This window comes from Pelophylax lessonae, assembly GCF_965119305.1.
Source record: "Pelophylax lessonae genome assembly, chromosome: 5".
NCBI classification, from domain to species: domain Eukaryota; kingdom Metazoa; phylum Chordata; class Amphibia; order Anura; family Ranidae; genus Pelophylax; species Pelophylax lessonae.
Genome location: NC_138772.1, coordinates 307,227,482 through 307,243,514, shown reverse-complemented (window position 1 = coordinate 307,243,514; position 16,033 = coordinate 307,227,482).

Here is a 16,033-nt window from a genome sequence, read left to right as displayed (position 1 = left end):
TTTTTTTCAATTTATTGCAACAAGATGCTGTGCCACCGTATATATATCAGTGGTGGGCAGTGCACTGCAGTGGGTACAGTGCACTCTGTGGACCTGACACAGCACTCACTGCAATTATGACAGAGGAAAAAAAAAATATTTTTTAAAATGCAAGGTACTGTGCCTGTGCCACCCGAAATGAGTGTGGTGTGCACACAGTACAGTCTGTGGTGGGTCTGTGGCCTCTCACACACAGCGGGCAGGCAACTGCAGTGTACAATAGATATATATAGATATATATATAAGGAAAAATCTCTATTACCTTACCAGCCCTTAAAAGGGCTTTTGGGGACACTATATATATATATATATGTATATATATAAATAAAAAAAATCCTCAATTACCAGCCCTTAAAAGGGCTTTTGGGGACACTAGATAGATATAGATATATATATATATATATATAAGAAGAAACAACTCAATTACCAGCCCTTAAAAGGGCTTTTGGGGACGCTAGGTATATATATATATATATATATATATATATAAAAAAAAAAAAAACACAAATACCAGCCCTTAGAAGGGCTTTTTGGGGTGCTGATATTACAGCAGTAGTGGACCAAGAACACTGCAAGACCAGGAACACTGACTAACTGTCCCTAGCTTAACAGCAGCAGCAGCAGCAGCAGCAGCTCTCTCCCTACTCTCACTACACACACTGCTTCAGAATGATCTAAGATGGATGCTGCCCTTGCTTATTTATAGGAGGTGGGAGGGTGTGGGAGGGAGGTATGCTGATTGGCTGGAAATGTGTCTGCTGACTGTAAAGTTCAGGGTCAAAGTTTGCCTCAATGATGTCTTATGGGGGGCGGACCGAACATCGCATATGTTCGCCGGCAGCGGCGAACGCGAACATGCTAAGTTCGCCGGGAACTGTTCGCCGGCGAACAGTTCTATACATCTTTATTGCCAGGTCAGTGGGTGCAGCATTCGGTAGCAAGTCCTGCATAATAGAGGTGAAGTATTCAGACAGGTCTTGAGGTTTAACCGATTCGGGTATGCCCCTGATTTTGATATTGTTCCATCTGGAACGATCCTCAAGGTCTGCCACTTTAGACTTAAGCCATATTATTTTGTCATCGTGGTCGTTATGTGCATCTACCATGTCGTTAAATGTGTTGGCAAACTCCCCCATCTTGTCTTCAATTTTTGTCACTCTGTCAGTCACAGCAACCACTGCAGTATTGCACCGAGACATTAATTGCAGCATGTCAGAATGTATAGCAGAGCGTAGTGAGAGCATCATATCCCTTAACATAGAAGCCATCACAGGCTGATCACCTGCAGGGAGAGCTGCCATAGTCTCCTGGAATTCCAGGGTGTCATTGATGGTGATGCCCTGTGAGGGATCTGTGGCGGCATGGTCCGTTTTTTGTTTAGATTTCACCGGGCTATTGGACTGCGAAGTCGGGGAGGACTGTGGCAGGTGGCCCCCCTCGCTGTTTTGCATGCCCGAGGGATTCCCACTGTCTCTGGAGCCTGGGGATGGTAAGCGCTGGGGCTGTGATGAGTATGGCGGGCCGGCGCCATCTTGGCTGCGCGGCCTAGTATTCGGGGTGAAGAAGTTTAACATCTTACAAGGCTTTTCACGATCTTTCCGCTTGTGGGACATGTCCGGTCGGTGTTCGCAGGTGTCCGGAGTGTAGTTGTGGTATCGTGGAGTGACCCTCTCCGTGGTAATGTGCTCCGGTCTGTCTGCGTGGCGAGGAGTTGCAGGCTCAAGCTGCCATTCACCTCGCTAGCCGGCTCCGCCCCCATAAATTAACTTTTTGATGATATTCTAATTTTTTGAAATGCTATTTCCCTATAAGTATTTTCAGTTATTAAGAGAACTGAATAATAGTACAGATTCCTTAATTGCTACATAACAGTTCGTATACTGCTGCCATACCAAGTTTTTGCTTTCACTCAGGACACCTCATGCTTTTTATGTTTTAGCTGTGTTTGTGTGTAGCAATGAGTGAAATCATTCCAGCCAAATTGACTCAAAATTGTCAGCAAAATTTCTCTAAAACGAAAATTCTAAATATCACTCATTGAACTGTTTATGTGAAGTCTGCTTATAAAAAAAGGTTTTGTAATTGTGTTGTTTCTTTTTTTTTTTTTAATTGATTGTTATTTGTGTACTGACAGCTTTTATTGTTTTGCTTTTCTCACTGTCCATGTTTTATTTTTACGAAAAAAAATTTTTTTTTAAATATTGAAGTTAATGAGAGAAATGGTCCAGGATATCAGCATTTTTAAACCTGTGGCGGAGGCAACATTTTACCAAAATCTCTTTATTTAAACTAACATTTTGAGGAAAGGAAGACTCTCAATTTCACTAATCTCTATTTTTAATATGGACCTGTTTCATGGACTGATGATCTTTTTAAATACATAAATGCCAGTAGTTTTATAGGCTCCATCTTTAAAGAGAAACTGAACTCTGAAAGCTGTGCCAAAAAAGACAGACAGAAGGCAATGGACTGCCGGGCAGGCGGCCAGAACATGCGGGTGCTGCTCTCATAGCGGCCCCAGGGCAGTCGGCCTACCGGGAAATCTCCCGGTATCCCAGTAAGCCAGTCCGGTCCTGTGGACTTGTCAGGAGTATTGCCTGTGGCCTCCCTGCAACTCATCTCAATTTAATTCATTGCTATTTCTATGAATTGTTGGTCATTTTAAATCCATAAATACTAGTAGTTTAATTGACTCCATCTTTAAGGAGAAACTGATCGGTGCCAAAAAAATGACAAGCAGAGAGCAAAAGATTTGTCACCTGTATTGCATGTGGCCTCCCTGCAACTGACTTTCTCTTTTAATGACCTTCAATGCTTTGTTCTACACTGTCTTTAGGTGTGGAGGCAGACATTTTGGTAGAGGCAGTGCTTTTGTTTCCTCATGTCAGATCTGCCAGGACTGTACAGCAGTGAACAGCACAGTAGTGGCATCACAAAATCTTCTCAGATTAGCAGTCAAAGACAAGAGGCTCTTAGATCTCACACAGCAGATATAGCAAATATTTTTTTTTTCTGGTACAGTTCCATTTTCAAAGGCTTAACCTAATTGGTTTTATGATTTTAGTAGATACATTAAATGCTTACAAGAAAATGATGTAAATAGTTCAGTATATGCAAGATATTTATCTGCAATATGTAGATCAATAGACAGGTGCTTTTTTGTATGGCAGCAGCAAAACAAACATACTAGCATGGTGCCACAATAACCTACAGAAAAATAAATCAGTAATGCAAGGAAATTTGACAGAATTTAGTTAACAATTCAGTAAATCTGCTTCAGCCTTTTATTTGCTTCTCTGATATTTTTATAGTTAATGAGTGTTGTTAGAGGTCACTCGTTCATGTTATTTAGAGAGGGTGATCCAATGAGATCAACAGAGCTTGACTAATCTTTAGAATTTCTTTCCAGCATCCTAATATTTCAGACATCAACTTGAAACAAAATGGTCTTGTGTTCAGCAACTGTTTGCCTTTGCATTAAGTATTAAAAGATGTATGCAAAAAATCTCACACATTATAGGTGACTCTGTGTATTTAAGATAGTCAAATGTATTTATAATAGATATAAATTAGAGCAATAACCTTTCTATGGTATGCTGAAGAAAACTAAAAAATAATGTAGAAAATGAGTTTCCTGGAAGTTTCATTTATGATGTCAGCCAAGCTTGAAGTGGTTTCTCTGGAGTCAGGGATCCACTTCAGTAACTTGAATTAAGTCGTGTTGAAACACATCAAGCATGAGAAAGAAACTCAACTGAGACAAGATTTACAGCTTATGGTTTGTCACTACAAACAACAAAATTGGTCATTCACATGGTAAGAATCAGACAATGGAAAAAGATGGGCAGCCACGCAGAAGATGTCACACAGATGCATTTCTTGGTGCTAATATTAATTTGCAACCCTTTACTTGTTTTTAGTTATTATTTTCATTATCTCACTTAGAAAACAAAAAGAACATTAAAAAAAAGTCTTCGTAGCTAACCTTGTTCTTGGAACTTAAGAAAGAGGTAGAACAGTGTTGACTGTAACAGTAAATTATAATCTACAGACAACAAATATTAAAAGCTAGGAGAAAAAAAAAAGATCTTTTGTAGTATGGATATTCAGGATAGAGCAAATGTGTAAAATTCACAATTTGTAAATTGCTCTGAATAATGAGTTGCAGCTGCCAAACCAATCAAATGTTGGCACGGATAATTTGTGTTTCACATGAGTGTTGCATTGAGCTCAGTTCCAAAATTGTTTCAATAATTTATCATGCAGACTAAATCAGCCAAATTAATACATTTTAAGTCAATTGTGTGACATAGAAACATTTTTAAGTAAAACTTTAGTTGTAAAGTGTATTGTATGTGTACCACTTACAGAATGTTCTCATTTTTTGTCAAGGTGAGCAGTTCAATGGCAGACAGTATTTTGTCTCCTCGCTACTCCCTTCTCTGGCTTACTGCTGATATTGTAAGAGTTTAGCATGCAGAAAGATCTATGAGAGATTGCTTGATTACATAGAATGGGAAGGAGGATCAAAGCCATTCCAGGTGGCTGGTATCTGTTTGTTCTTCATTTACTTGCCTGTATACAGTGGATGGGGCTACAGGGGTAGCCACTGCGTCCTATGTTTGAGGTATTTTTAAATAACACAGTGGCCTCTTATGTCAAAACAAAAGGCCCCTTCTACTGGTAAAAATCAATCAACTCTCACAGGGTGTGCCTGCCCACGCACCAAGAAGCCTAGGGATGACGCCTAAGAATGTTTAAGGTTCTATTCACCTGATAATAATCACCCTTCTCTATTCTCCTAAATTCATTCTATTACTTTAATTTTTACTGGACTTAAAAAGCTTCCTGACTGCAAAACAATACTGACTCCTGGCCACTAGTAACTAGAAGATATGGGAGCAACTAGGAAACAAACCCCTCCCCACCAACCAAAATTCCATAACTAATTGTAATACTGCACCCCAACTCACTATGAGAAGCAAAATACCCTACATGTTTCACTCTAAGAAAGAGCTTTGTCAATGGTGTAATAAAATAAAATAAGTGCTCAAAACGAAAAGTGTTATAACTACCACATGGCAAATGGCAACTCTGCTTGTCTACAGCTTCGATTTATAGATGCTTCCCAAATGGCCACTACGTGAACGCAAATTAAATTTTAGGCTTAAATCTATCCATGACCTTGAAATTCAACATCGGATCCACGCTACCAAATCCATCTCAGCCAGTCTAAGTAAATTACGCTACAAGCTCCGCTCTTTGCTGGGCTCTCAGCATGATAGCTATATGAGATGGCTTAAACTACATTATTATGAAAATAACAACAGAGCTGGCAAGCTTTTGGTGGATACGTTAAAAGCCTGCAGTGGGAAATCCAGAATCCCTTTTATATTCCACCCCTTTACTAAACAACGACTCACTAACCCCCAACATATTGCTGATGCATTCTCAGACTATTACAATGCTTTATATAATTTATATTGTGATGCCTCTATCCCCCAACCAACTTCAGAATCAATCAGTCAATTCCTTCACCAGCTCGAACTCCTATCTCTATCTCCTTCACAACTAGAGTCATTAAATACCCTCTTCACGGCAGACAAAATCCAAAGCACTCTTAAATCTCTCAAAATAAGGAAATCCCCTGGCCCAGCTTGATTCACTAATAAATATTATAAAGGTTTTGCTGACATACTCACCCCTTATCTAATACATGTATTTACTGCTGCAGTCTCCAGAGCATCATTCCCAGAAGAGAAGTTGTCAGCAAATATAGTGGCTCTCCCTAAACCCTGCAAGAGTCCCAAAGCCCCTGCTAATTTTAGACCCATCTCCCTACTCAATACAGATTTCAAAGTCTACACCAAACTTTTGGCAAGACGTCTACATGATATTCTTCTATCCCTGATCCAGTTGGACCAAACCGGCTTAATTAAAAGACGTCAGGCTTCTGATGCTAGATGACGACGACTTTTAAACATAACTCATTTTGCTAAGCGGGCAGGAACACCTTCTCTCTATATGCAGAAAAGAAAAAGATTTTTTTGTCTATAGTTTGCCACACATATTGTCTAGTTTCCTCCATTCCTATATTCATATATAAACAAGGATAAAAACAAGGGTGTGGGACTTTAAATGAGGTAACTAGACAGAAAGAATTTATTAAATAAATAGCTGTACATATAACAATATTGGTAACATGAACACATACAGAGATATAGTATACAATAAATTGCATGATACATATTAAATTAACAAAAGATACACATGCATCATTTCTAGGATCAAACCAGGATCTCTCAAGAAACAATGGATACAATAAGACATCATGATCTCTGTGTGTTCACGAATTGAAATATGTCACATTGTAATGGTATATTGAGTAATTTGTAGGCTTGACGCGTTTCGTGGACCTCCGTCCACTCATCAGGAGCTTGAATGTAAGTTTGTGTGTCTAAGAAGGAAAATATACATCATGAGAATGAACTGTATAATGTCAGAATTGTAATGAGGGGTAATATGGAAAAAGCACTACCTGAAGTAGTGTCACAGATCCATGAGCCATCCAGTATAGGAGAGGGAAACCGGAGCAAATCCAAGGGACGCCTAACCCGGGGCTGAGGCATGGATAATCTCCAGCACATCGGGGCTGCATAGAGAAAAGGGCCACAGGCAGGGTGGAATACGGCTTCGGGAGCTTGAAAATTATACTTCAGAGAGAGAGAAGCAGTAAGGGCACACTGGGACCACAATGGAGTCTAAAAATGTATCTATATCAAAAAAGGAAAAAATATACATATAACTGGAGAATCTCCATCTCAGGAAATGTATGATAATTATAAAAATATATATGCTCAAAAAAGTGGACTCGGGGAAGGTGCCAGGGCAGAAAAAAATACCAGGATAGTATCAAATTGGAAGGGACCAGTTAGTGGTGTAATGAAGTGCCTGGGAAGTTGAATAAAGACCCTAAGGGTAACCAGGGGGGAAGTAAGAAAAAGGGAAAGTGTCTCCCAGTGAAAGAGGGGGTGTTGAAGAAAAGAAAAGTGTTAGGGTGAAAATAAAGATGAAAATAAAGTGCAATAGTGAGCGGTACCGGCTAGGCATGTGCCTAGTGAAACGGTGCCCAATTAGTAACAAACCGTGAATAAGGAGTGAAGTAAATACATGGAGTGAAATAGTGATAATTGGATTACCAAAATCTCAAAGATAGAAAAGATTGCTGATCCGATCCAAGCTGCTAGTCCCGAGGTGCGCGAGTAAATCCACGCCAGCGCCATGCTGACGTCAGTATATATGGACGGACATGGTAACTCCTACATCCGGTCGCTCAGACCGGAAATGGGTAGGAGCGGGCCGCCCCTGGCGTCAGAAGGAGAGAGTGTAGGCATGGCAACATGACGCCAGTAGACGTCACGTACCAAGCACACCAAGCATGGCGCCGATGGAGGGCGTGACACCCCATCTCTGGCCCGGATGCCTAGGCAGAGACAGGCGAAGGAGGGAGGTGGCCGGCCGACCATCGCAGCCGCGGGTGAGGAGGCCCAGAGTGACTCCAAAGGGAGCCCTCTCCAGACTGGATGTAAAAGAGGCTCAATCAGTTAAAATCATGCACTATGATTATAGTAAAAAAAAAAAAACGATGAAAATGTAATAAAAATACTTGGACTATGTATAGAATAGTAAAAAATCTCCCTAAAAAAGGGGGGATGTGGCAAACATATAGACAAAAAGGCGGGTGTCTTCCACCCAAATTATATGCAGAAAAGAAAAAGATTTTTTTGTCTATAGTTTGCCACACATATTGTCTAGTTTCCTCCATCCCTATATTCATATTCTATAGATGCAGAGAAATCGTTTGACAGCGTCCATATAGATGCAAAGAAATTGTTTGACAGCGTCCATTGGGGTTACTTGCACCAGATCTTGTTACGGTTTGGCTTTTCTGGCACAATACTATCAGCTGTTAGGGCACTATATTCCAACCTATCTGCAAGGGTATTCTCATCAAGCTTGCTCTCCAAACCATTTCTAATAACTAATGGGAATCATCAGAGATGACCACTGCCCCCTTCAATTTTCAACCTAGTTATAGAAGTGTTAGCTGAAGCAATATGTGCCCACCCTGGCATATCTGGTTTCCGCTTTCATAAACGTCCTCATCTTATAAACCAGTTTGCTGAAATTATTTTAATGCTATCCAACCCCATGGCTTCACTTCCCTCTGCCCATCAAGTCTTGTTATCCTTTAGTGCTATTTCATATTATAAGGTAAACTGCTCAAAATCACTAATCCTGGACGTGGGCCTCCCCACACAGTCTCATTCCAAGTTATAAAGAACCTTTCTATACTCCTGGGCAGACAAAGACATACCCTACTTAGGTATAACCTTGACCTACCCATCTGTTTTACTAGGCAAAGCAAATTAAAAACACTTAATAACTAAACTTAACGCTGAATCCAGCAAAATTTACACTGCAAACTCTCTTGGATGGGGAGATTAGCCTCATTCAAATTATGATTTTGCCACAAGTTCTTTACATATTTAGAACCCTCCCTGTACCAGTTAGCTCCCCCTACATGAGGTCCCTTTCCTCCTTGGCTAAAAGATACATCTGGGACAATACCTGCACTTCACCACGCCCCCTTGTATGCCGGCTTCTGATTGCTTCTGTGAACGCGGGACGCCATGGTTTGTTCACCCTGTAACATTGGCTTTGTGATATGCCTGTACTTATCGTTTATATGTAAGTGCAACTTTTAATAAATGTTTTTTTAATGCTATTGTCAGGGACTCAGACGCCGCTGTGCAGCCTACGATCCATCTAGGCGAATGCGCATGTGCGTGCGTCATGACGCACATTGTACCAACCCAGCCTCCTCTTAAGGATCACTCACCCTCTCATCCAGTGCTGGATTAACGTCAGCTTCCTGTTTCCTGTTGCCTGTTTCCTGTTTCCTGTTGTGACCTCGGCTTGGTCCATGGACTTGTCTCTGCCTGATAACTTGTGTACCGACCCCGGCTTGCTCCACGGACCTGCTTCTGCCTGATAACCTGTGTACCGACCCCAGCTTGCTCCACGGATCTGCTTTTGCCTGATAACCCCGGTTTGCTGTTACTTGGACTGACCACATGTGTATGACCCCCGGCCTGGCATTTACCACTGCACTGCTTGCTTTCACTGGAGCTTCTCAGAAGGGACCCAGATATCCCTCTCAGCCATCCACCTGCACCACCACAAGCATCCAGTGCTACTTGGGTCGCGTCACCTCCTGTCTCACTTCCAGCACTTTGGCCTCCACCCAATGATCTGACAGTATAATCCAGCCATGTCAGAGGCCGACAGAGGTGCTTCCCAGCTCGAGGCACTGTGTCAGCAAGTTTCCAGTCTGACCCAAGCAGTCCAAAGACTGCAGGATGGCTACTTCCAGCTGGAGGGTCGAGTATTAAATCTCGCAGGCTCACCACCTCCTGCTGACCCAATCAACCTCCTGCCAGCTCGGTGCCTGTCTCCTCTCCGCAAGGACCAGTTATGGCTACCGCACCTGAACCCAGGGTCCCCACTCCTGAACGCTTTCGTGGGGAGCGAAGAAAATTCAGGTCTTTTAAAAACGCATGTCTTCTGTACTTAGCACTTCAACCTAGAACCTTCTCTTCCGAGACGGTCAAAGTGGGGTTTATAATCTCTCTGCTGGCTGAAGAGCCCCAGACCTGGGCTCATAACCTCCTGGAGCAAAAGAGTCCAGCCCTGAATTCCGTGACCTCTTTCTTTGAGGCCATGGCCCAACTATATGAGGATCCGCAACGTACAGTCACGGCCGAATCCGCTCTGCATGCCTTACAGCAGAATAAACGTCCTGTGGAGGATTACACCGTGGACTTTCACCAATGGGCCGCGGACACAGACTGGAATGAGGCAGCCCTTAAGTACCAGTACCGACACGGACTGTCTGAAGCCCTTAAGGACGAACTGGCTCGGGTAGAGGCCCCCGCATCTTTGGAAGACCTGATCTCACTAGTGATTCAGCTGGACAGGCGCTTGCGGGAGAGACGCTCGGAGCGTCTTCAAGGGGCTCGACCCACCTGGGTACTGCCCAAGGTTCCATTTGCTGCCGCACCGCATCCGGGGCCTCCCGCCACCATGGGACCTGAGGGTGAGCCTATGCAAATAGGGCTGATTCGTTCCTCCTTGACCCCCGAAGAGAGGCAACGTCGATGCCAGGCCAATCTCTGCCTTTACTGTGGGGAATCCGGCCACTTCTTGCGCAGCGGCCCAGTAAGGCCCAGTAAGTGCTACACCCGACCTCTGCTGAGTTGTCAAATTGCCAAACCATCTCCTGCTCATCTTGTTCTCCCTGTCTCCCTACAAGTAGCAGAAGAGAAGATTCCGCTCCTGGCAATCATTGACTCTGGGGCAAGTAGCTGCTTCTTGGACCACTCACTAGCCAAGAGATTGGGTGTCCCTCTGCAAGCCAAGAAGCAACAACTCCGTATCCTGTTAATGGATGGCACCCTGCCCAGTTCTGGACCAGTTAGTGAAGAGACACACCCCATCTTCACCACAACGGACTCCCATCACCAAGAGTTCCTTTGCTTTGATGTCCTGTCCTCACCTATGTTTCCTATCATCTTAGGACTTCCTTGGCTTCAGGCCCATAATCCGCAAATTGATTGGGTTAATAAAAAGATTGCCTTTACCTCTAACTATTGTCTGAATCATTACCTCCCTTCAGGATTCAATATCATGGCTGCCTGCCTGGCCGTCGGTCCAGTATTGGATCTTCCCGAGAACGTCCCCACAGTCTATGGGGAATTCACAGACGTTTTTGACAAGAAAAAGGCCGAAGCTCTTCCTCCGCACAGACCCTACGACTGTCCTATCGAGCTTCTTCCAGGTGTAGAGATTCCTTTCGGGAGGATATTCCCTTTGTCAGAAAAATAATTGGAGACCCTCTGAGTCTATGTTAATGAAAACCTGGAAAAAGGTTTTATTCGCCCCTCTTCTTCACCAGCAGGAGCCGGCATATTGTTTGTGGAAAAGCAGGACGGTACCCTAAGACCCTGTGTGGACTACCGGGAACTTAATAAGGTCACTATTAAAAATCGGTACCCTCTACCCCTTATTCCAGAACTGTTCCAACCCTTCCACTCAGCCCGGATCTTCACAAAATTGGATCTTCGCGGAGCTTACAACCTGGTCCGCATCCGCAAGGGGGATGAATGGAAAACGGCCTTTAGAACTCGTTTTGGCCATTTTGAGTACTTGGTCATGCCCTTCGGGCTGTGTAATGCTCCGGCCACCTTCCAACATCTGGTCAACGATATCTTCCGGGAATTTCTGGATAACTTTCTCATCGTCTACCTGGACGATATACTCATCTTTTCTCCCAACCTTGAGCTCCACCGGGTCCATGTTAAGAGAGTACTGTCTACCCTAAGGGAACATGGTCTCTATGTAAAGGCAGAAAAGTGTGAGTTCGAGAAGAGCTCCATCCAATTCCTGGGGCTTATTATTTCCACCAACGGCATTTCCATGGACCCACAAAAGGTGAAGGCCAGCTCCCACTGATAAGAAGGGGGTCCAACGATTCGTGAGGTTTGCCAACTTCTATAGAAGATTTATAAAAGGATTCTCCACAATTACTTCACCTATTACCCAGCTGACTCGTCAACAGGTCCGTTTCCATTGGTCACAAGAGGCTCAAATGGCTTTCGACAAGTTAAAAACCTTGTTTATTTTGGCACCTATTCTTCAGCATCCTGACCCAGCCATATACTATGTGCTTTAAGTAGATGCATCAGAAATAGCCACTGGAGCAATTTTGTCTCAACGTATAGGCCCAAAGGCCCTTCTTCACCCCGTTGCCTTTTTCTCCTGGAAAATGACTCCTCCTGAGAGGAACTATGATGTGGGGGACCGGGAACTTCTGGCCATAAAATGTGCTTTGGAGTAATGGCGATACCTACTGGAAGGGGCTGCTCATCCCATCATGATTTACACAGACCACAAAAACCTGGAATATCTCAGGACAGCTAAACGCCTGAGACCCCGTCAGGCACGATGGGCCTTGTTCTTTTCTCGATTTAACTTTCACCTAACCTACAGACCAGGATCGAAGAATGGGAAGGCAGACGCCCTTTCCCGGATGTTTCCAGACATTCCAAATATGACTGAGCCTAACACCATTCTTTCGGCTCAAAATTGTTTACTTATCCAGACCGATTTACGGTCAGCAATCCAGCAAGCTTCCATTCAATGTACAGAGCCGGGTGTCTCTTCCTTGAGACGACAAGAAGGATTCTTATGGTTCCGTGAAAAGATCTTTGTCCCAGCACAAGCTAGACTACGGGTCTTGAAAACCTTACACGACCACAAGCTGGCCGGCCATTTCGGGGTCAAGAAGACGTGTGAGCTCATTCAGCGTCTCTTCTGGTGGCCAAATCTGGTCCGGGACTGTACCAACTATGTAAGTTCATGTGTCACGTGCCAGCGGAATAAGGGAGCTAAAACTAAATCCTGGGGTCTACTGAGACCACTGCCAATCCCTGAACAACCGTGGAAGGGAATCTCTATGGACTTCATAGTGGAACTGCCACCCTCGGAAAGGTTTACCACCGTTATGGTGGTCGTAGACCGTCTCTCAAAGATGGCTCACTTTCAGCCCATGATGGGCACACCCTCTGCAGTTGACACAGCCAATGCCTTTATAAAAGAAGTGTTCAGGCTACACGGACTCCCGGACAGCATAGTCTCAGATAGAGGTGTTCAGTTCACTTCCAAGTTCTGGAGAGAACTCTGTAAGTCTCTGTCTATTGAGGTTTGCCTATCATCTGCCTATCAGTAGAGTAATGGGCAAACCGAACGAACCAATCAGACCCTTGAACAGTATCTGCGTTGCTTCTGTACCTGCTCTCAAGATAACTGGGTCCCGCTTCTTCCCTGCGCGGAGTTTGCATATAACAACTCCTTGCACTCTGCAACTAACCAGACTCCGTTTTGGGCAAACTATGGGTTCCATCCCTCCTTTTTACCCAACATCTTACCTGAGACATCAGTTCCTGCAGTACAGGACTGGATAACTACCATTAAAACCAATTATCGACTGCTACAGGATAACATTGCAAAAGCTCAACAGGAGTACAAAAGATTCCATGATCTCGGGAAAAGGGAGAATCCTGCATTTAAGATTGGGGATGAAGTCTGGCTCTCCCCAATCAACTTAAAGATCTTGTGCCCTTCTAAGAAATTAGGACCAAGGTTTATCGGACCCTTCAAGATCAGGAGGGTCATCAATCCTGTGGCCTTTGAACTGGCCCTACCAGGCTCCTACAAGATTCATCCTGTGTTCCATGCTTCCCTGCTGAAGCCTGCAGTGCCTAGTCCCTTCCCAGGGAGGGAAGAGCCGCCTCCACCCCCAATCACGGTGGAGGGGGAAACATAATTTGAGGTTGAGTCCATCCTGGATTGTCGGAAGAAGGGTAATTCTACACAATACCTAATCAAATGGAAAGGTTACCCCCCTGAGGACAATTCGTGGGAACCTGTAAGTAACATTCACGCCCCTAAACTCATAAAAGAATTCCATGACAAATTCCCTGAAAAACAAGCCCAGTTGGTCATCCGGAGGCTGCCCTTTGGGGGGGGGGCACTGTCAGGGACTCAGACGCCAGTGTGCAGCCTATGATCCATCTAGGCGAGTGCGCATGTGCGTGCGTCATGACGCACATTGTACCAACCCAGCCTCCTCTTAAGGATCACTTGCCCTCTCATCCAGTGCTGGATTAACGTCAGCTTCCTGTTTCCTGTTGCCTGTTTCCTGTTTCCTTTTGTGACCTTGGCTTGCTCCACGGACTTGTCTCTGCCTGATAACCTGTGTACCGACCCCGGCTTGCTCCACGGACCTGCTTCTGCCTGATAACCCGTGTACCGACCCCAGCTTGTTCCACTGATCTGCTTCTGCCTGATAACTTGTGTACTGACCCCGGTTTGCTGTTACTTGGACTGACCACATGTGTATGACCCCCGGCCTGGCATTTACCACTGCACTGCTTGCTTTCACTGGAGCTTCTCAGAAGGGACCCGGATATCCCTCTCAGCCATCCACCTGCACCACCACAAGCATCCAGTGCTACTTGGGTCGCGTCACCTCCTGTCTCACTTCCAGGGGTGATTTGCACCAAGCTGCAAGGGAAGCCCTCTCAGCACTTCAGCCTCCACCCAGTGATCTGACAGCTATGCAATATTACGCTATGTGCCTCTTCAATCTCTTCCCCATACATATGGTTTGCCAATGTTGCTGTCTGGTGCATCATGATGACTGACTAGGTTTCGTCATAGGTTGACGTCATCCGGGGCATGGTTGCCAGACATGACACCCACACCTATATATCCCCCATTGTCCAGATGGGTGGTGGACAGCTTGCCCAACCACCGCAAGCTCAGGGCGGAAGTGCCGCACCATGTACACAAAGGAAGGGCAGATGTGATGTCACATCACCGGATCCTTCACCAAGGAATCTTGGAGCGGGCTACAAACCAAGAACTACCAACCAAAAAATACCTCAATAACATATGTAAACATGTAAACCAATATGGGAGAAATATATGATATTGTCAATGGTGTCCACTCCTTACCAAAAAAAAGGGAAAGAGGAGGGGAGAACACCTCACATATGACCCATTGGTACTGTATATCAATACAAGAGAAAATACAGGGGCTCCACCTAGTGGCAAAAATTATATTCACAAGTAATTAAAGGTATATAAAAGGTATATAAAATAAAAATAAAAAACTCTGTGTACATAATGCAGCAACCCCACTGAAATCTACATATAGTGTGCAACATCATAGCATGAATATAAAAATGTTACATCGCATTATAATGAAAGCACAAAAAAAGGAAGAAATAAAAACTTTTCCAAAGGGAAACACATAAATAATTAATGTGTACATAATTCAGCAAACCCATTGAAATCTACATATAGTATTTGTACTTGGTTTTGCATTTGTGTTTGCAAGTAAAATCATCTGATTTGATTTGTTTTTAATTAACTACAAATTTCTTGCCATTTGGTATGCCTACACCACTGGTAGGGCAAATTTAAAGTCCCCTGATTATTTTAGTTTGATATATATTGCTCCATGTTTATGCTACAATACCAAATTCAGTATAGAATAAAGCCACAAATTTGATGTTGTTGTCCTGACCCTTTTCAAATAGTTATGTTTTTAACCTGTCTTACAGTGCTCCTTACCAGTGATATGATTGATCTTTTGTTACAGATGGAAGTTTTTATGAATGTTAAAGTGTACCTAATGTTAAAATTTACAATATGAGTATAAAGATGTTACATCACAACATGAGTGTAAATCTGTTACATCGCATTTTGATAGAAAAAACGCACAGAAAAAAAAAAAAAATAAATAAACACTTATTTCAAAAGGGGACATATTAACCGTTATTAATAAAACAGTTAATGCCCCACTCCACGTTCAAGCCATGGGGGACATACGTTTTTAAAATATATATCCACCGTGTTTCTGTACGGGACATCTCCCTTTTTATATTGGACCCCCTCCAGTGGGGGCAAAATGATCAATAGCTACAAAAAATGTATTATGGGGGTTCCTATGGTGACATAGGTCATAGTGCTTAGAAACACTATGACCCGGGAACCCTTTTTTTACTTGCAAAAGTTTTTTATTTTGTAAGACATATGTAGAATAATAACATACAATCTCAGGAAATATTGCATAAGAAAGGTATACAATGTGTCATATACAGAGCCCACTCGGGAAGGGACTTTGTAATGATAACAATGGCAACAATGCAATACGAGATAGGCATGGTTACTAAAACAGTATTACTAAAACGTCTGAGGATCAGACCAGAATCCCAGCCCGCAAGCAAAGCACAGAAAAATCTAACCGTGGACCTCCATGTAAGTTACAAACGCCCTCTGTAAACCAGGAAGGGGAACCCCCCCC